We start from the raw sequence: 20,333 nt of genomic DNA, 5'->3' as shown, positions 1-20,333 counted from the left end.
CACAGGCACATATAGGGTATTAAATGCAATAGAATCACCTAAAACAATAGTTGTTTAACCACAATTATATAAGGTCATCTAGAAGATTTTACATAAACCAACTCTTAAATTTTTATTTAGTTATGACTCAAGTGATCTCTGTGGTCAAAACCCTGACAAAAATCAGCAGAGAACACAGGTAGATATTCATGAAGACTAAGTGTAGAGTTAGGATACCTGATGGCTGACACTAATGGATGGCTTAGGACATACATTAGGGTTCTGCTGACCCATAAGCAGTGGAGCTTCCCAAGAATTAACAGGCTCAATCTGACCATCCCAAGCCAAGAATTTGCTCCACATGACATGTGGAAGGAATTGATAATGCATAGCCCAGTGTTTGAGAGTTAATGACACACAACCCAGTTTGTTTTAGAACTAACTACCTCTATTTTGTTGACTCTAATAAAGACTTGGGGGTCTCAAGACTTCCAGTGTAGTGCTCTTTTTTAAAGTCCTTTTTTCCTATTGGGAGGGTGTACTTTCCTTTACATAGCAGATTTGTCCCAATGTACATGTTAGTGTAGCAGCACTCCCTGTGTTTAGCTGCTGGTCGCCTCTCTGTGTCCTAATAAATTTTTGTTTTCCTACTTGATTGTCATGGTAAATTCTTGGAGCACCAAAGATCCCTGACAGTTATCTTGATTAAACAACAACAACAACAACAACCCTTTTCTTTAAGACAGATTTTTGGTAAATGTTATCAAGAACAGAACAATATTTTTAAGACAGCCTTGTTGTTATGAGCTTAGAGAATTAAGTTTTAGTTGAACATCAATATGTTAAATTTTGACCTTAGGCCGCCGCTGCCACCAGCGCAGCCGTGCAGAAGCCGCGAGTCACCTGCCTCTCTCCTTCCCTCCAGCCACCTGAGTCCTCGGACTTGTTCCAACAATCTGTTAAAACATGGTGGATTACTTTGAAGTTTTAGGCATGCAGAGACATGCCTCACCTGAGGATATCAAAAAGGCCTAAAAAACCGGACATCTATGACAAATATGATAAAGAAGGATTAAATGGTGGAGGAGGATGGGGACGTCATTTCGACAGTCCATTTGAGTTTGGCTTTACATTCCAGAACCCAGACGATGTCTTCAGGGAATTTTTTGGCAGAAGGGATCCATTTTCATTCAACTTTTTTTTGAAGACCCATTTGAAGACGTTTTTGGGAACCGAAGGGGTCCTCAAGGAAGCAGAAGCCGAGGTTCAAGCTCGTTTTTCTCTGCCTTCAGTGGGTTTCCATCTTTTGGAGGTGGATCTCCTTCCTTTGACACAGGATTTACTTCATTCAGGTCACTGGGTCATGGGGGCCTCACTTCATTCTCTTCCACATCATTTGGTGGCAGTGGGATGGTCAACTTCAAATCCATATCAAGCTCAACTAAAATAGTTAATGGCAGGAAAATCACTACGAAGAGAATTGTGGAGAATGGTCAAGAAAGAGTTGAAGTTGAAGAAGACGGCCAGCTAAAGTCCTTAACAATAAGTGGTAAGGAGCAGCTGCTATGCTTGGGTAACAAGTAATTCAATGCAGGCATTTAACAGAAACGTTAAACAGTAACAAGCACCATTTGAGGATTAACAGGAACATTTCTTTGAAGATTTCAGACAAACTCGACTTTCAGTATAGTGTACCTAATCTAAAGTATTTATAAATAGCCCATCAGTGCTCCTGTTTGTCATAGACTTTGAGTTATTATTGGGACTACACAATAGGACCATTTTTTGTCTTGTTGTAATCTCTGTGTGCAGTTTGCTTTTTCAAAAATTAAATATCCAAGGTGAGCCCTGTGACTTTTGAGTAGAGGTGTAGGAGAAGATTGTACTCTAACACCAGCATGGATCTGCTTTCCATTGTGTTTGAAATGTGAGCCCAGTAGTGTCAGCCTGCTGTGAAGTTAACATTGCCAGGACGAATCTTCTGCAGAAATTATCTTAGTGTTTTCAGTGTTTAGTAATGAAAGACATTAATGCACTAATGGCAATACATTTCTGGTTTAATATAAATTAAGGATGTTTTCTAGTCGTGCATGAATGCTGGTAACTTAGTAAGTTTTGACAATTGTTTAATTATGTAATGTTTAGCTTAGGTTTCAAAGTTCCTCAACTGGATCTTTTGTCATTTTCTTAAAAAGAGAAAATAAAAAATTTGACTTTATAGAACCTTTAATAGAGCTCTTAGATTTTAGTCAACTTAGTCACTTATATAAGCATTTATAAGCTCCATCTTTTTATAACAACTTCCTCTGTACTGCCTGGGGGAGCTTGTCCTTATCTTTATTTTTTGAGACAATTTTGAGGACAAAGGTTTATATATATATATATATATAAAATCTTTTTTTATATATATAAAATCTTTTTTTAATCTAAAGGTATTTTTCTTTAACCTTTTATCTTTTTTTTTTCATTTTTCTTTTATTATTCACATGTGCGTACAAGGCTTGGTTCATTTCTCCCCCCTGCCCCCACCCCCTCCCTTACCACCCACTCCACCCCCTCCCTCTCCCCCCCCCAATACCCAGCAGAAACTATTTTGCACTTATTTCTAATTTTGTTGTAGAGAGAGTATCAGCAATAATAGGAAGGAACAAGGGGTTTTGCTGGTTGAGATAAGGATAGCTATACAGGGAGTTGACTCACATTAATTTCCTGTGTGTGGGTGTTACCTTCTAGGTTAATTCTTTTTGATCTAACCTTTTCTCTAGTTCCTGGTCCCCTTTTCCTATTGGCCTCAGTTGCTTTAAGGTATCTGCTTTAGTTTCTCTGCGTTAAGGGCAACAAATGCTAGCTAGTTTTTTAGGTGTCTTACCTGTCCTCACCCCTCCCTTGTGTGCTCTCGCTTTTATCATGTGCTCATAGTCCAATCCCCTTGTTGTGTTTGCCCTTGATCTAATGTCCACATATGAGGGAGAACATACGATTTTTGGTTTTTTGGGCCAGGCTAACCTCACTCAGAATGATGTTCTCCAATTCCATCCATTTACCAGCGAATGATAACATTTCGTTCTTCTTCATGGCTGCATAAAATTCCATTGTGTATAGATATCACATTTTCTTAATCCATTCGTCAGTGCTGGGGCATCTTGGCTGTTTCCATAATTTGGCTATTGTGAATAGTGCCGCAATAAACATGGGTGTGCAGGTGCCTCTGGAGTAACAGTCTTTTGGGTATATCCCCAAGAGTGGTATTGCTGGATCAAATGGTAGATCGATGTCCAGCGTTTTACGTAGCCTCCAAATTTTTTTCCAGAGTGGTTGTACTAGTCTACATTCCCACCAACAGTGTAAGAGGGTTCCTTTTTCCCCGCATCCTCGCCAACACCTGTTGTTGGTGGTGTTGCTGATGATGGCTATTCTAACAGGGGTGAGGTGGAATCTTAGTGTGGTTTTAATTTGCATTTCCTTTATTGCTAGAGATGGTGAGCATTTTTTCATGTGTTTTCTGGCCATTTGAATTTCTTCTTTTGAGAAAGTTCTGTTTAGTTCACATGCCCATTTCTTTATTGGTTCATTAGTTTTGGGAGAATTTAGTTTTTTAAGTTCCCTGTATATTCTGGTTATCAGTCCTTTGTCTGATGTATAATTGGTAAATATTTTCTCCCACTCTGTGGGTGTTCTCTTCAGTATAGAGACCATTTCTTTTGATGAACAGAAGCTTTTTAGTTTTATGAGGTCCCATTTATCTATGCTATCTCTTAGTTGCTGTGCTGCTTGGGTTTCGTTGAGAAAGTTCTTACCTATACCTACTAACTCCAGAGTATTTCCTACTCTTTCTTGTATCAACTTAAGAGTTTGGGGTCTGATATTAAGATCTTTGATCCATTTTGAGTTAATCTTGGTATAGGGTGATATACATGGATCTAGTTTCAGTTTTTTGCAGGCTGCTAACCAGTTTTCCCAGCAGTTTTTGTTGAAGAGGCTGCTATTTCTCCATCGTATATTTTTAGCTCCTTTGTCAAAGATAAGTTGCTCATAGTTGTGTGGCTTCATATCTGGATCCTCTATTCTGTTCCACTGGTCTTCATGTCTGTTTTTGTGCCAGTACCATGCTGTTTTTATTGTTATTGCTTTGTAATATAGTTTGAAGTCAGGTATTGTGATACCTCCTGCATTGTTCTTTTGACTGAGTAGTGGCTTGGCTATTCGTGGCCTCTTGTGTTTCCATATAAATTTAACAGTAGATTTTTCAATCTCTTTAATGAATGTCATTGGAATTTTGATGGGAATTGCATTAAACATGTAGATTACTTTGGGGAGTATCGACATTTTTCTATGTTGATTCTACCAATCCATGAGCATGGGAGATCTCTCCACTTTCTATAGTCTTCCTCAATCTCTTTCTTCAGAAGTGTATAGTTTTCCTTGTAGAGGTCTTTCACATCTTTTGTTAGGTTTACACCTAGATATTTGATTTTGTTTGAGGCTATTGTAAATGGAATTGTTTTCATACATTCTTTTTCCATTTGCTCATTGTTAGTGTATAGAAATGCTAATGATTATTCTGTGTTGATTTTATATCCTGCTACCTTGCTATAGCTATTGATGATCTCTAGAAGCTTCTGAGTAGAGTTTTTTGGGTCTTTAAGGTATAGGATCATGTCGTCTGCAAATAGGGATATTTTGACAGTTTCTTTACCTATTTGTATTCCTTTTATTCCTTCTTCTTGCCTAATTGCTCTGGCTAGGAATTCCAGTACTATGTTGAATAGGAGTGGAGATAGTGGGCATCCTTGTCTGGTTCCTGATTTTAGAGGGAATGGTTTTAATTTTTCTCCGTTAAGTATAATGCTGGCTGTAGGTTTGTCATATATAGCTTTTATAATGTTGAGGAACTTTCCTTCTATTCCTAGTTTTCTTAGAGCTTTTATCATGAAATGATGTTGGATCTTATCAAAGGCTTTTTCTGCATCTATTGAGATGATCAAGTGGTTTTTGTCTTTGCTTCTGTTAATGTGGTTTATTACGTTTATTGATTTTCGTATGTTGAACCACCCCTGCATCCCTGGGATGAAGCCTACCTGGTCGTGGTGAATAATCTTTTTGATGTGTTGTTGAATTCGGTTTGCCATTATTTTGTTAAGGATTTTTGCATCAATGTTCATTAAGGAGATTGGCCTATAGTTCTCCTTTTTGGAGGTGTCTTTGCCTGGTTTTGGGATAAGTGTAATACTGGCTTCATAAAATGTGTTAGGCAGTTTTCCTTCCCTTTCTATTTTGTGGAACAGTTTAAGGAGGGTTGGTGTCTGTTCTTCTTTAAAGGTCTGATAGAATTCAGCAGAGAATCCATCAGGTCCTGGACTTTTCTTTTTGGGGAGACTCTTGATTGCTGCTTCAATTTCATTTTGTGTTATAGGTCTATTCAGGTGATTAATTTCCTCTTGGTTCAGTTTTGGATGATCATATGTATCTAGAAATCTGTCCATTTCTTTAAGATTTTCAAATTTATTTGAATATAGATTCTCAAAGTAGTCTCTGATGATTTCCTGGACTTCCATGGTGTTTGTTGTTATCTCCCCTTTTGCATTCCTGATTCTACTAATTTGGGTTTTTTCTCTCCTCATTTTAGTCAGGTTTGCCAGGGGTCTATCGATCTTGTTTATTTTTTCAAAGAACCAACTTTTTGTTTCATTAATTCTTTGTATGGTTTTTTTGGTTTCTATTTCGTTGATTTCAGCTCTTATTTTTATTATTTCTCTCCTTCTATTTGTTTTGGGATTTGCTTGTTCTTGTTTTTCTAGGAGTTTGAGATGTATCATTAGGTCATTGATTTGGGATCTTTCAATCTTTTTAATATATGCACTCATGGCTATAAACTTTCCTCTCAAGATTGCCTTAGCTGTGTCCCATAGGTTCCGGTAGGTTGTGTTTTCATTTTCATTGACTTCCAGGAACTTTTTAATTTCCTCTTTTATTGCATCGATGATCCATTCTTCATTAAGTAATGAGTTATTTAGTTTCCAGCTGTTTGCATGTTTTTTGTCTTTACTTTTGTTGTTGAGTTCTACTTTTACTGCATTGTGGTCAGATAGTATGCATGGTATTATTTCTATTTTCTTATATTTGCTGAGGCTTGCTTTGTGCCCTAGGATATGATCTATTTTGGAGAAGGTTCCATGGGCTGCTGAGAAGAATGTATATTGTGTAGAGGTTGGATGAAATGTTCTGTAGACATCTACTAGGTCCACTTGATCTATTGCATATTTTAGATCTTGGATTTCTTTATTGAGTTTTTGTTTGGATGACCTATCTATTGATGATAATGGAGTGTTAAAGTCTCCCACAACCACTGTGTTGGCGTTTATATATGCTTTTAGGTCTTTCAGGGTATGTTTGATGAAATTGGGTGCGTTGACATTGGGTGCGTACAGATTGATGATTATTATTTCCTTTTGGTCTATTTCCCCTTTTATTAGTATGGAATGTCCTTCTTTATCTCATTTGATCAATGTAGGTTTGAAGTCTACTTTGTCAGAGATAAGTATTGCTACTCCTGCTTGTTTTCGGGGGCCATTGGCTTGGTAAATCTTCTTCCAGCCTTTCATCCTAAGCATATGCTTATTTCTGTCGGTGAGATGAGTCTCCTGTAAGCAACAAATTGTTGGATCTTCTTTTTTAATCCATTTGGTCAAACGGTGTCTTTTGATGGGTGAATTAAGTCCATTAACATTAAGTGTTAGTACTGATAGGTATGTGGTGATTCCTGCCATTTAGTTATCTTAGTTATTTGAAGGTTTGATTGTGTGTACCTAACTTGATGTTACTCTCTACTGTCTTGCTTTTTCTTATCCTGTGGTTTGGTGCTGCCTGCCTTTTCATGGTTAAGTTGGGTGTCACTTTCTGTGTGCAGGATCCCTTGCAGAATCTTTTGTAATGGTGGCTTTGTGGTCACATATTGTTTTAGTTTCTGCTTATCATGGAAGACTTATTGCTCCATCTATTTTGAATGATAGCTTTGCTGGGTAGAGTACCCTGGGGTTGAAGTAATTTTCATTCAGTGCCCGGAAGATCTCACCCCACGCTCTTCTTGCTTTTAATGTTTCTGTTGAGAAGTCTGCTGTGATTTTGATGGGTTTACCTTTGTATGTTACTTGTTTTTTCTCTCTTACAGCCTTCAATATTCTTTCCTTAGTTTCTGAACTTGTTGTTTTAATGATGATATGTTGTGGAGTAGTTCTATTTTGATCTGGTCTGTTTGGTGTCCTGGAGGCCTCTTGCATTTGTATGGGAATATCTTTCTCTAGATTTGGGAAATTTTCCATTATTATTTTGTTGAATATATTACGCATTCCCTTCGCTTGCACCTCTTCTCCTTCTTCGATGACCTTTTGTCTTTAAAAACCATATCCTTAGTACCTTTTATATTTCTTTGTTATTTGATGAAATAACTCCTAAAGCCTTTTAGCTTAGAGCCTTATATTTGCCTGAAAAAAACCAGAAAGAAAGCAACCTTGAAATTACTTTTTATATAAAAACAATTTATAGAAAGCCCAGTAGACCCATGTATTATAAGAGAGGATTAATTCCCATATTTTATTTACAACAGAATGAAATAGACTAAGGTCATTTCTTTAACTACCCAAATTCTAAGATTTTTGCTGCAGGCTTGTGGCCAGGGTATAAAAATGGCACTTGTTTTTCCTGCTCTGAGTTGGAGTGTTAATCCTTGAATGCCTGCAACTTAGTGATACCTGATTGAAATAACTTTGAAAACTGGTTTTCTTAAAAGTAGCAGTAGAACAGAGAAGAACTAACAACTTGCTTAAGTTAACTCTACAATAAGAACCATCTCAAGATGTTTACATTTTTTTAAATGTAAAAATTTAAGCAGTTTACCATAGAGATCTCCAACGTAAACACCCTGGGTTTTTTGTTTCCTTATAACTGTCATTTTTTCCTCTTTCCCATTTTTTAAAGTTTTTTTTCAGGTGCTAAAGCCTGCAAGGTAGCTAAGGACACCACATCTATATAACATTTTCTACAAAGTTTAGGTTTTTCCTTCCCTTCTGTAGAACAAGTCTAGTTGTAGGATGGTGTTATAGTCATGCTTTCCCCTTCTGGCCAGTACTCCTGGTCTCCCAAAGGACATTTAGGCCAAGGCTGGGTGCAGTAGAAAATGAGGATCATTTCCTTTAGGCTCTCAGGGTTAAGATTAAGGGATACTGGTCATTCTAAGGAGGGTCTCATGTGACTAGGCATCCCCAGGGCCAGAGACCTGATACCCCACCCCAGGAACCATACTCCTTTGGGGAGAAGGTGTCCCTTTCTCCCATTTCCTTCAGACACCACCACCTGTGGCCAGGGTTGTGGGGTAGACATTTGGGTCTGCCTGGATTGCAACCACCCTTACTGGTGTGACCTTGACCAAGTCTTTGCTTATTTATTTTATAACCTTGTATATCTAGCCATTTTCCAATTATTAAGAGCCTCTAGCTCAAAAGATTCTATTGAAAAGGGTCTCAGGATGGCCAGGAGGGCTAGTACAGATAGGGGAAGAATTCCTTTCCTAAGGGGAAACCACAGGAACATATTCTGCCAAGTGCTATATATAGTGCCCACTGTGTTACTATGTCCTTTTGCATTCTTCTTATCGATCCTTTTAAAGGATTTCTCCTTCCTCCTAACCAGAAGGCTGGAATTTTAACTCTAAGGGAGAGAAACCTTCTCCCATTTGTTCCTGGTGTGGGGGTCATCAGTCATGTGCCTGAGGGTCCTAATACAGCTGTGTCTGCCTGAAAAGTCAAGCTGCAGGCTGGGCAGAATATATTATTTTTTTTCCTGGTCTATGATATTTAATCTATAGGAAACACGTGGTTTTTAAAATTCTTGTTAGGGCCAGTAAATGAGCCCTTTGCACCAAAAAGTAAAACTGAAAAATGCCTAATCCTTTTTTTTATCTTCTTCCCTTTGCAATGACATGTAAACAGAGGAGCAAGAAGACAAAGGGTTGTGAGGGATCCTTGGGGAGTGAGCTGACACGTCCCAGCAAAGCCTCACACGCAGAGCCTTTAGACTGGCACCTCATGCTATTTACGTGTAACTGGCTGGCAGGTTTTTGATATTTAATAATGGTTTTTGTTTAAGCCCTAGGAGGGTTAGTATTAAGAGAAGGAGAATGTGGGCTGGACTGTTCCCAAATAATGTCTTCCTACGAAATATTGCTGGTAAACTCTTCCCTTGGGGTAGGTTTTGACCCAAATTTAACTGTTGCCTAGGGTAGAAGGGGTGGCCACGCATTCTCATCTACTTGGGAAAGAAAAAAGGGAAGAAACCAAAAGTTGAGAGAAAAGCCTCGGTGCATTGAGGTTTCAGCTTCACCCATGTAGCATTGGCAGTCCAGTATAAGCCCCAGGTCAGCCTCCAATTTCTCAGGTTGTCTGCCTAACAGCTATAGTGGGTTTGGAGCTTTCCCCCCAAATTCCTGAGGGAGAATCCCTCCTTAACAAGAAAGAGAGAAAAGTTGGCATGAGAGTTCTACTGTAGCTAAGCAGTGATGATAGGGGACTCTCTTGGATAGTGGACTCCACCAGAGTGCCGGATGATCATGGCTACTTCCTACGCAGTCCCCTACAGTTTGGTACAACCTATACTGACCTCAGATGAAGAAGAAGTTCCCTTCGTGATTGCCAAGATATTACACTGGAATTCTAGGTTGGTGAGGGTCCTTGTTCCGTGCTTGTATAGAAATCAAAGGCAGGAATACAAACAAAGATCAAAGGAATTTTATGTGCAGGGAAGTTAAAGAAAAGACTGCGTGGAGAGGCACGTGGTGGGACCCGGAATTCAGTACTTTCCCGGGTCGGGTTGGAAGTCAGGTTTTATAGTTTTTTTGTTGCCAGTGGGAGGAGTACGTTTTGGCATGAAGATTTTGGCATGAACAGGTGTCTCTTGGGAAGGAGATGGGGCGTTGCTTTGCTCCAAGTGCATTTGTTTTTTTTAAGGTTTTGTAATAAAAAGAAACATATATTGTATCAAATAATAATTTTGACATAGAAAACTGACGTAATTTTTTTCAGTACAGTATTTGCTCTTGAGCCATCTTTAGCAATTCAAGGACTCTAAGGTAGTTTACTGTTGTGTTTGTCAACACCTAGGTCACACTATGAAGAGACTGTTAGTTTAAGGTACTATGATTAAATCAGAACTTTCTCTCATGGGGGTTAATCCAGGACTGATTTCACTGCACTCCTTTCTTCCCAGTGTAAAGAGCACCCTATTTCCTTGGGAAAGTGCTTTGTTCTGTGTTTGTCCACAATTTTCTCTGCTCTTCTCTCTTTTCTCCAACCACCATACTTGTGGGTATCAAATGTTAGTCAGTAAAATGGTTGCAAAGAGTGTGGGGTTCTGCACAGAGAGGTTATTGCTACACAGAGGTTCCAGCTGTGAGTGACACAACTGAGGAGTGAGTGACGCCTACGAGTACACCTGTGCTTGCCCATTGCCATCCTTGGCAGAAACCAAATTTCTTATTTCCCAATTTTGACACTGTCCTTTTAACTTTTTAAATTTCATTTTCTTTAGGGAGTAGTTAAGGTCTGGCTGTGATACCTAGGCTGGACTCAAACTCTTGGGATTAATTCATCCTCTTGCCTCAGCCTCACAACTAGCTACAATTAAAGGCATGTATCACCTCACTTGGTAGGCCACGTCCAGTTTTGTTTTGCTGATTTTTGTTTTGAAATAGGATCTTACAGATAACATTGGCTCACTATGTATCTGAGGCTGGCATCAAAGTCGTGATCCTCCCGCCTCAACCTCTAAAATTCTGGGAATACACTATGTCTGGCAACTTAGTTCTTTTTAAAGATCACCTTTCTCAATGTTTTAAGTATCTTCAAAACAGAACTACAAGATTTACACTAACAAAAGCCAGAAGACACTATCAGACTGAGTTCTGACCCCTCTTAGTCTCTTTTCACAGTCAAGCACATGATTCCGCCACAGCGAGGGATGTAAAGCCTGGGAATGAGGAGCTCATCCCATGCTGTCTCACAGAGAATCTCCCAGGACAGGCTGTGGGCTTGGTATCCTATCGATTTCAAAATATCCCAGTCTGGATGCCACTGTAGTTACTCCTAAGGAAAGAAACAAATTCAAGCTTCAAATACCACACTAGCTAGTTAGACAATATACCCAGCAATGCAACTCTGCTGTGCACTTAAATTAAGGAGTACATGGAAGCACTGCAGCTCTGAGCACTTTAAAGTGCTAAGATGGTGGTTTTATGTTGCATGTTTCTTCCACAATAGAAAGGAGAAAGGAAACAGAGAACAAGCTGGATACTGCTCTAGTTCTGGATTACAATGCCAGTGGAATTAAAAGGCAGGCTGAAATCCTTCCCTCTTATGGCCTACTGCTTCCTCCTCCAACGCTTTATCTAGGCATGCCGGATTGGAAGTCACATTCCTAATCCACAGGGCTGACCCCTCAGCTAATCACCCAATACCCATCTTCACTGTCAAGGCAGCAGGACCCACAATGCCCAACCAGTTCTTCCTACTTTATGGCTCCCCTGAGTCCCAGCCACAGTGAAACATAAGCTCCAGGAGGGCAAAGCACTTTTGTGCACCCAATCCTTTACTTTCAGAGCCTAAAAGGGGATCTGAAACATGCATATCCACTGGATCCAGTAGTGCAAGAGCCCCAGGCCTTCACCTGTGTTGCGGCACCTGCCTAACTTCAGGTTAGGCTTTGTCCTACTCAGAGAGGTTGACTTGGTAACCTTCTCAGGATGGCAGCACAGTTACAAGCAGATGCAGAAGGCAGTGGGGATCAGATGAGGAATAGGTGCGGGGGCCGTGAGTTCAGGAAGGAGTAAGTGTGCAGCTAAAGTTAGAGTGTTTGGAACTGGTACAGATCTGGCTGAAGGCATCGATGCTGTTAGGGATGCAGGTAGAGGTACAGTGCAGGGAGAGGAGCAGGTGGGAACCAGGTGCAGGTGGAGGTGGGTGCAGGTGCCAGTTGCCCCACTTATGCATTGCTCCCATCCCCACAGCAAACCTGCCCCATGCCCATACCCTCCCCTTGCCTTACTGAGTCCTGCAGGCAAGGGAGGACACCCACGCTACTACAGGGACCCACACTTCAAAGCCTCACCCTCCTCACAGTCTCATGCCCGGTGGCTGAAAGGATCTAAGTGCTACATCCCTAGGAGCATTCCACTTCCTACTGGCCCTCTCTTACTTGCCCATTAGCAACTGTCAACAGCCATAATGGAGGGATCTTCATGTGCCCCTTTTCCCATCCACCGCTGCCCCTAGCCTTCCTGATGTGCAGCCTGAGCATCTGGCCAGGCAAGGCAGCCTTTTCTAGACTGACTGAAATAGGCAAAGGAAGTGAGGCTTCTGAGTGAAGTATGAGTCTGTGCTGTGTCCTGATTAGCTGCTGCTTAAATGGTGCTTCCTTGGGGTGAGGGTATGCAAGCACCCAGGTACTACCCATATCCTCTTGGGAGCTGCCCAGACCCTTCCCATTCCCAAACCACGCCCCAGGTATTTGCATGTGTGTAATGAGAAACCTTGGGGGATGTTACCCCAGTCTAAATGCAATATTGATATTTATACACGTCCTCTGAAGGTAATTTTATACCATAGTTTTAGTGTAGCCGTGTCTTAAGTGCCACCTAGCTCACGAAGTCAGGGGTGGAATTTTCCCCCTGTGGCCTCACGTCAATTGTCAAAAGCTTCATATATTGGAGCATTTTGATTTGAGGTTTTTGGATTTGGGGTGTTCAGTCTGCACAAATGTGATCAACTGTATGAACTCCTTTTAAAGTTGAATTTACACCGCAAACACTGTGGTTTGTATTTATATTAGGAGTCTTGCCCGTGGCTGGTCTGCTGCCTTCTTGAGCACCTGTGCTCCTTTCCAAATTGTCCCCACATCTCCACTTGAAGCTGATGACTCAGTGACCTTCAAACCCCTCTCACCTTGGTCTCGCAGATGTTTTCTTTCCCTCATTTTTCCTTTTGGTGGATTAGTGCCCTGGTTATATGGGGCTTATCATCCTTCCTGTGTATCTAGAATGGACATGCACTTCCTCGATTCCTTTGGTGTTTGGAAGCTCCTCGTGGACCTAGTCCATTTTTCCAAACTTTGCCTCCCAGTTCCCCACACGTGGATGACGCAGGAAAAGATTCTTGAAGGAATGAACATGTCTAACAATGTTCAACTTTACTTGAAAGCATTGTTTTGCAGATGAGTGCTACCTGATTCCATCCTTGGGACCTTTTCAAACTTACTCAGAGGGAGAGAGTCACTTGACGTTGACATTTTTCATTCTTGAAAGACTTGTGTCACTTCTCCTTCAAAGAGTGTGTCCTCTCTGAACCTCTCCCTGATAGCTATGAAAATTTTTCCTGTGCTGTTTTGTTTTGAAGTGGTACTTATGCAAATTAGATTAAACATAACATCTGGGTACCTGAGAAATGGTCAAGGGTCATTTCCAACTATCTTTGCTCTCAGAACACAATATTTTGTTGTGTGCCAATCTCCTCTCCAAGTGGCTCAGAGTTAGTTTTTAGTTAGTCTAAACTAATCACGGCAACCCCATAACCTTTGCCATGGAATAGTGCATTTTATTCATCAGCATGCAAATCCACCCTCGAAAGAAACCTACAAGAGGAAGATGGCTGGGTCATTTAAAAAAAATAGGAAGAAGGGTATAACTAAAATGATCTTCACTTTTTGAGCCAGTGAGGCCAGGTGCAGCCCAACGCCCTCAAGGTAAGGAGGCCAAGGTTCCCATACTGGGATATGGATCAGAACCAAGGGGGAGCTTATTAAATGTGAGGGTTCCTGGATCCAAGTGCAAGCAAACTGCACCATCATCAAACAGTACATTTTAGGTTTATGGATATTTCGTCACATTTCAAAAACAAAAGAAAACAAAATGAGTGAAGACTAGCCACTTTCTAGACTTAATTGTTGTCAATCGTGCATGAAAATAGTAACCTTGATTCCAAGGACGTCTTCCTTGGGAGGATGGGAAGATGAAGACAGTAGCGGTTTGGAGGTCCAGAAGAGAAGGAGGGGTCAGAAAAGACCCAAGGGCACCTGGAACTGAGCCTATACTCCTGGTGGTTGGGTGCCTCCTGGAGGAAGTCACTTTGTGAGCACATCAGGATAGTGAGTTTCTTAGAAAGGCAGGAGCTTGTACACAATGCATTGCCACCTACAAGGGCGCCGTGGTACTGGGACTGTCAAGTGTAATGTCTCCTGGGACTGCAGCTGTCGCAGATCCTGGTGCTTCCCATTGTGACAACATGGTTAACTGTTGCCTCGCTTGTGGTTCACCTCGCCTGCTTGTTTCATATCACCCCATGGTTCAGGTCGCTGTGGAGCTGAAGTTCATCTATGAGGCCTAGAGCTCCTACAGGAGGTGGCTCCCCCTCTGCTGCAGTGTGCCTAGCTCTGTTTCAATACGAATTTCCCTCTCAGAGCCCCTCAGGTGGCAGTATTTGGGGTCAGGGAAGGGGTTCTGTCACACCATGACCGGAAATCTGATGAGGCATCGGGGCACAAAAGGACTAAAGAGAAATGTCCAGAATCTCCAGGTTCTCCCCTGCCTGCATACACGTTCAGAGTGAGGTCCAGGTGTTTTTCTTTATTTTATGTTTTTTGGGGGGCCTGGGGTTTGAATTTAGGGCTTCATACTTGCTAGGCAGGTGCCCTACCACTTGAGCCACTCCACCAGCAGGCCCAGGCCTTTACTTAAAAGGAACACAAGACGTTGCTTAGTCTCAGAGGTCTGGAATTTTGTTTTCTTCAAAACCATCAACCTACATTACACTACGGGGTCTCAAGTCACCTTTAACGAAAAGTTGAAACACATTAAGAATAAATTAAAATCTCAAGGAAAGCTGATACTTCTCCTAAGATGTTGGAAGTTGTGTAGAAGGCAGGGTGTGGTGGGTCAGTGGGAGGCTGGATGGCAGGAGCTGATACACCAAGTGGTGACCAAGGAGCAGCATTCCATCTGCTTCATTTCTTTTTGCTATCATCAAGGGATGCAAATTTTAATTTTTAATCCTTTTATTTTTTAAAAGAACAAATAGTATGGTTCCACTCTTCTTGCACTCCCTCTCACCAGTTTTTCAGTTTATTTGTTTGTTGTACTGTAGTTTGAACTCAGGGATTCATGTGTGGGCCATGTGTCCAGCCGTTTTTCTCTGGCTATTTTTCAGGTAGGGTCTCACTTAGTGTCCTAACCAGGTTGTACTATGATTATCTTCTTTTAGGCTTCCTGCCATACCTGGGATGACAGGTGCCAGTGGGCTCAGCTTTTTCCTGTTGATGTGGATTCTGGAGAAACCCATTTTTTTTTGGCCTGATCTGACCTGGAACTGTGATCCTTCCTATATTAGACTCCCACATAGCAGTTTCCTGTCCATTTCATCTTTGTGTGCAGTGACATCTGAAAGAAGTGCCTCAATGTCAACCCTGTTCATTTTTCCTGAGGAGATGTCACTAGATTTGTTCTTTCTACTTTCCACTTTCAGGGTTTGCTGAAATTTACCTAATGTTGACAATCTCTTTGTATTAAAAGAGTGTGTTCTGTGGGAGACCACATGGTCAGAAATGTTAAAAAGCATCACTGATTTATCTTGTTGACTTGAAGTGGAGGAAACAATGCTGTTTTACTGCGTAAATTGCAGTACCATTGTATATTTGAATTTCAAGACACACTATTTTAGTACAAGTTGTTCTGAAGATTGAAGTAGAGAGCTATGCAAAATTATTTGTAGGTGAACAGTCCTTTAACTCAGTGCATTGTGTTTTTATTCCAAGTTTGATGTAAATGTATTTTCATTTGTTTAGGAAATAGTCAACAACAGAGAGGGGCTCCCATGGGTACACATGCAGACCCACAGCCTCAACACAAAACCTGTTATTCCTTAGAAATATGATGTGCACTCTATCCTATGCCTCGCTGCCCCACACCATCTTGCCTTGGACCAGAGCCTGCTACCTACTAAGAACACATGTTCTTTCCTGTGCCCTCACTCTTAGGCAACCTTTGGGACTCAAACCCTGGTGCATCCTGGAGTATTCCTCGGGTCTGCAGGACCTGCTTAAAACTGTGGCTTCTATCTGGGTAAAGAATATCATTGGATGGTCTGGGACAGTGTCTCAAATGGTAGAGTGCCTGCCTAGCAAGCATGGCACCGTGAGTTCAAACCCCAATACCGAAAAAAAAAAAAAACACAAAGAGACTATCGCTGGAATTTTGATATAGATTATATTGCAAATATAGATTGCTTTTGGTAGTATACTCAGTGTCATCCTGTGGGAGCTCAAGTCTGTCACAGAAGAGAAGTTCCCATTCTGGTTCTGGGCCATGCACCTGAGGAATAAAGAGCTGTCCACCCTATCTTATATCCACTGGAAGTATCGGCAGTTATTGAACCAGGCATTCCCCACCACTACTCTGACAGGAGTGTATGAAGTCGAGTATGTCCAGCCATGTAAGCAACCGTGTTCATCTGAAGCAGCAGGGCACTGTTAGCTCTGTTGCAGATGCATTCTGAGGGCTTCATGTGTCCTAATCATTGACTCTTGCATGGATTTTGTGGGCACAAGTGTGGCTGTCCTAAAAGGATGGGGTTACAGTGTGGAGAGCCTCCTGGTAGACCATTCACTGCCGTAGAGAGTCAGAGCCAATTGGGGAGATGGACTACCCACAGGCAGCTTTCTTGTTCTGGGAATCTAATTCCCCTGAATTCAGGCAGTGACACAGGAGTGTCATGGGGCTCATATGTGTAGTCTGAGGAGTCACAGGGTTGCCTGTGGTCTATGCAATGTTGTCTTTGAGAATCAAATAAAATACTGCACAGGAAAATCAAATTCTTCCTCCTGAAAACCTCTGCTAGTGTCATATATTGTGTATGTGCATGTGCGAGTGTGTGTATACGTGTGTGTCTGTGTGAGTATGTGTATGTCCTCTGACCTGTTGTGAATGAGGTTTTTTTAACAGTTTGGACATTGGTACTGTTTGAGTCAGCTAAATTCTGAAAGATTTCCCAGTTCATGGTGTGGTTTCCACATAGAGGGAAATGCCCACTGCGGAGTGTTTAAACCATGATTTTGAAGACCTAGTGGATGTAGTATTTTGTTGTGATGGTGTCTATAGTCGTGATACCTCCCTGGCCTAGTGTCACTCACAGGCAGAGAGGTGCCCTTTGATTATCACCCACCATCCACTCCTGGTCTTTGCTCCATCCTCCACAATTGGTTAGGTGATGCTCCTGAGAAGGATGCCCCTCCCTAGGTGACTGTGTGTATGTCCAGCTGAATGCCCAGAAGTGTCACCGACTTAGTGTGGTCATGTTCGTCATCATCATTTAGTCCAAGACTTGCAGTGATTCTGATGAAGAAGTGCACGAAAGACAGGTTCTGTCCTCAGTGAAGGAAGACTCCACAACTCCCTCCCTAAAACAATCTTTGATGTGGAGGTCACCCTGCTTATGTAGTGAGTTCTGGTGGGTGTGCAAAGTTGCCTTCCGCAGGCTTTGGTTTCCTTTGAGCATGGTGTTGAGACATTATCAGTATTACAATGCATAGTTTTCAGCTCTTTCACTGTATTTCTTATAAATCCTGATTGCTCAGTTAATTTGGCCTGATATTCTCACTAAAGCCCATGACTCAGTTCACTTCACTCCAGTGGTGTAGGTCACCTATGAGCTTCACGTTGTCCAGGAATCCTAGAGCTCTTTCACAGAAGTGGGCACCAACTCCTGCTGCACCTCTCTCATACTCAGCCCTTCTTCAGGGGAGTGGAAACCAAGGTTGGTAGTACCCAGCAGATGCTCTGTTCTGGTAACTGAATGGAAGATGAATTGTAAAACGATGGTGGGGAGCTAGACTGGACCCAGACACACCAACTATTGTGCTAAGAGGACAAGGAGGCCAAGTGTGTGTGAACTATAAAGAGAAAGGAGAAGAAAAGATGCAGAGGGGAGGACATGTTCCAGGATGGCCCACAGCACTGGGCTGTATCATGATCCTCCAAGGACACAGAGACACTGATCCCAACAGGGACATCAACTAATAGAACCGTGTCTTCTCTACTACTGTTTCACCAGCCAATGTGTCTATTTTCTATGAGAGATTTGAATTGTGATGAATAGCTCTTTAGTGTATTGAACAAGAATGCTCCTGGGATTCTTTTCTTTGGAGGGGGTGATACTAGGGTTTGAACTCAGGGCTTCATAGTGCAAAGCAGGCACTGTACCGCATGAGTCACACCTCTAGTCCGTTTTGCTCTGGTTGTTTTGGATATGGGGGCTCACGAATTCCTTGCCAGTCTGGTCCTCCAGATCTCAGTCTTCCATGTAGCTAGGATTACTGATGTTAGCCCCTGGGGCCTGGCAGGGCTATTTTTCCTTGATTGATAAATTGTCAGTGTGGTTATTAATGTTGTGATAAACATCTTAGATTTTAGGTTCTTTTTTTAATTACAAATTTTAATTAGGATATATGTGAATTTTTAGATTCTTGCCCATATCTATTCTTTCCCTAAGCTGGACTCTAGAAATGAGATTTTGATAAAGGATATACACATTTGTAAGCTCTAGAATAATGGGGCATAATGAGCAAGATTCATCACAGTGAACGGTACTCTTGGTGAGATCTGTATTGAGAATTTTCACATTTGCATCCTGGCAACTTAACCTGAGAAGCATGACATAATAGTCTGTGTTCCATCACCTACAGAAGTTGGATTATTTTTGATAACTATTGTACACACTCATAATTGCTGCCTTTGGATGAGACACAGAAAAGTGACACTCTCTTGTGATACTTCTGAGCAGCAGGACCTCAGGGCCAGAATGGATCCTGGTGTCCTATGTGCTCCCTAGAATAGGATGGCAGTAAACTGAATTGGGAGCAGCCTAGATGAATGTTCACCAGCCGCCTTCCCATGAAACCTGTTAGTAGCCTCTTAGGAAGTCTCTCAGATCCAGTGTTGAGCCGAACTTCTCAGAGTGGATGGAACTCAGCCATGGCTGGAAACACACTGTGCTCACATGAAGACTTACCCTACCCCACCTTGCACATATTTGGATCTGAAGTGAGCAGAGTGGAGGCGAGGACAGCACAATAGCATGGCAGAAAGTAGTGTATGGGACAGTGCAGGTGAGTCATTGTGGCTGTGTTCCCCTACCACCTTATTGATGGAAAGCGACATTTAATTTCACATCGGGCATCTTGAAATAACGTTTTGATTTGTTGGATACCTTGAAAATTTGAGAATCATTTTCAACTCACATGCTGTATAGGAACATTTGCTTGCCTGGTCATGGGTGATCACTGAACAACCCTGCTCTGAGCAACCTGCCATTGTGACTATAGTAGCAGACATTTGTCAAAACCTACCTCTCTGACTGTTCTGACTTTGATTTCTAGGTTCCCGAAGATGATGAATTCGCAACAAATTCAGTGGAATTATTGTAACCCTGGTGACCCCCCTGATTTTCTAGCTCAGTTATTTTTATGCTGTGAAGACTCACATCCCTTAGGCTCAGCACAAATATTGAAATGATGTGCTAATTTGCAATGACCTGTTAATGGTACCCATCATTGTAGATGGCCATGTAAGATGGCTTGAATACTAAGGAGCCATCCTAGAGTATTACATATAAAATAAAAATCACCTGTTCTTAAAAAAGTCATTAGCTGACCCTGTGTATTTTGCCCTTATGTAATGGTGCTAATTAATGGTGGTAATTGAGAAGGTTTTGCGGAGTAGTAGTTAAGGCTTGTTAGTCAGTGTAAAGAATAGTTTCAGAAGTTAGTATGTTCATTTATATAGAATTTATATTGTTATCATCATCATCATCATCATCCAATACTGTTGAAGAACTTGAGAAAACAGGTTTCAGTCTGGAGAAAGACTCCAGAACTCCCATTTGTGTCACAACTCCAGTCCATTTGGCTCTGGTGGTTTTGGAGATGGGGTTCTCACAAACTATTTTCCTGGCCTGTACTCTAGCCACGGTCCTTCTGATCCCAACCTCCCAAGTAGATAGTATTAGAAATATGAGCCACCGGTGTCTCACAGTGCTTTTTGTCATAATGCATTGCTACTGTGATAATTAATGTTGTGATAAATGCCTTCATTTTTAAATTCCTTTTTTATTGTTTAAAATTTATAAATACTTTTAAAATTCTTTTCTACATCAACTTCTTTCCATAAGTAGAACTCTAGAAATGGGATTGAGTAAAAGGACATACACACTTGTAGAGTCCAGAGAAGTGGGAGCAAGTGAAGAAGAAGCATCGCTCTGATCGGCAGC

At 41.4% G+C, this 20,333-nt stretch overlaps 1 pseudogene; it reads left to right on the top strand.

Moving 5' to 3' along the window:
- Positions 1-945: 945 nt before the first annotated feature.
- LOC141419670 (dnaJ homolog subfamily B member 6-like) lies at positions 946-1,620 on the top strand (annotated as a pseudogene).
- Positions 1,621-20,333: the final 18,713 nt, after the last annotated feature.

The sequence above is a fragment of the Castor canadensis genome, chromosome X, assembly GCF_047511655.1.
Source record: "Castor canadensis chromosome X, mCasCan1.hap1v2, whole genome shotgun sequence".
Lineage (NCBI taxonomy): Eukaryota > Metazoa > Chordata > Mammalia > Rodentia > Castoridae > Castor > Castor canadensis.
The sequence above is the reverse complement of the archived record's forward strand: the minus strand, read 5'-3'. Positions and strand labels throughout refer to the sequence as shown.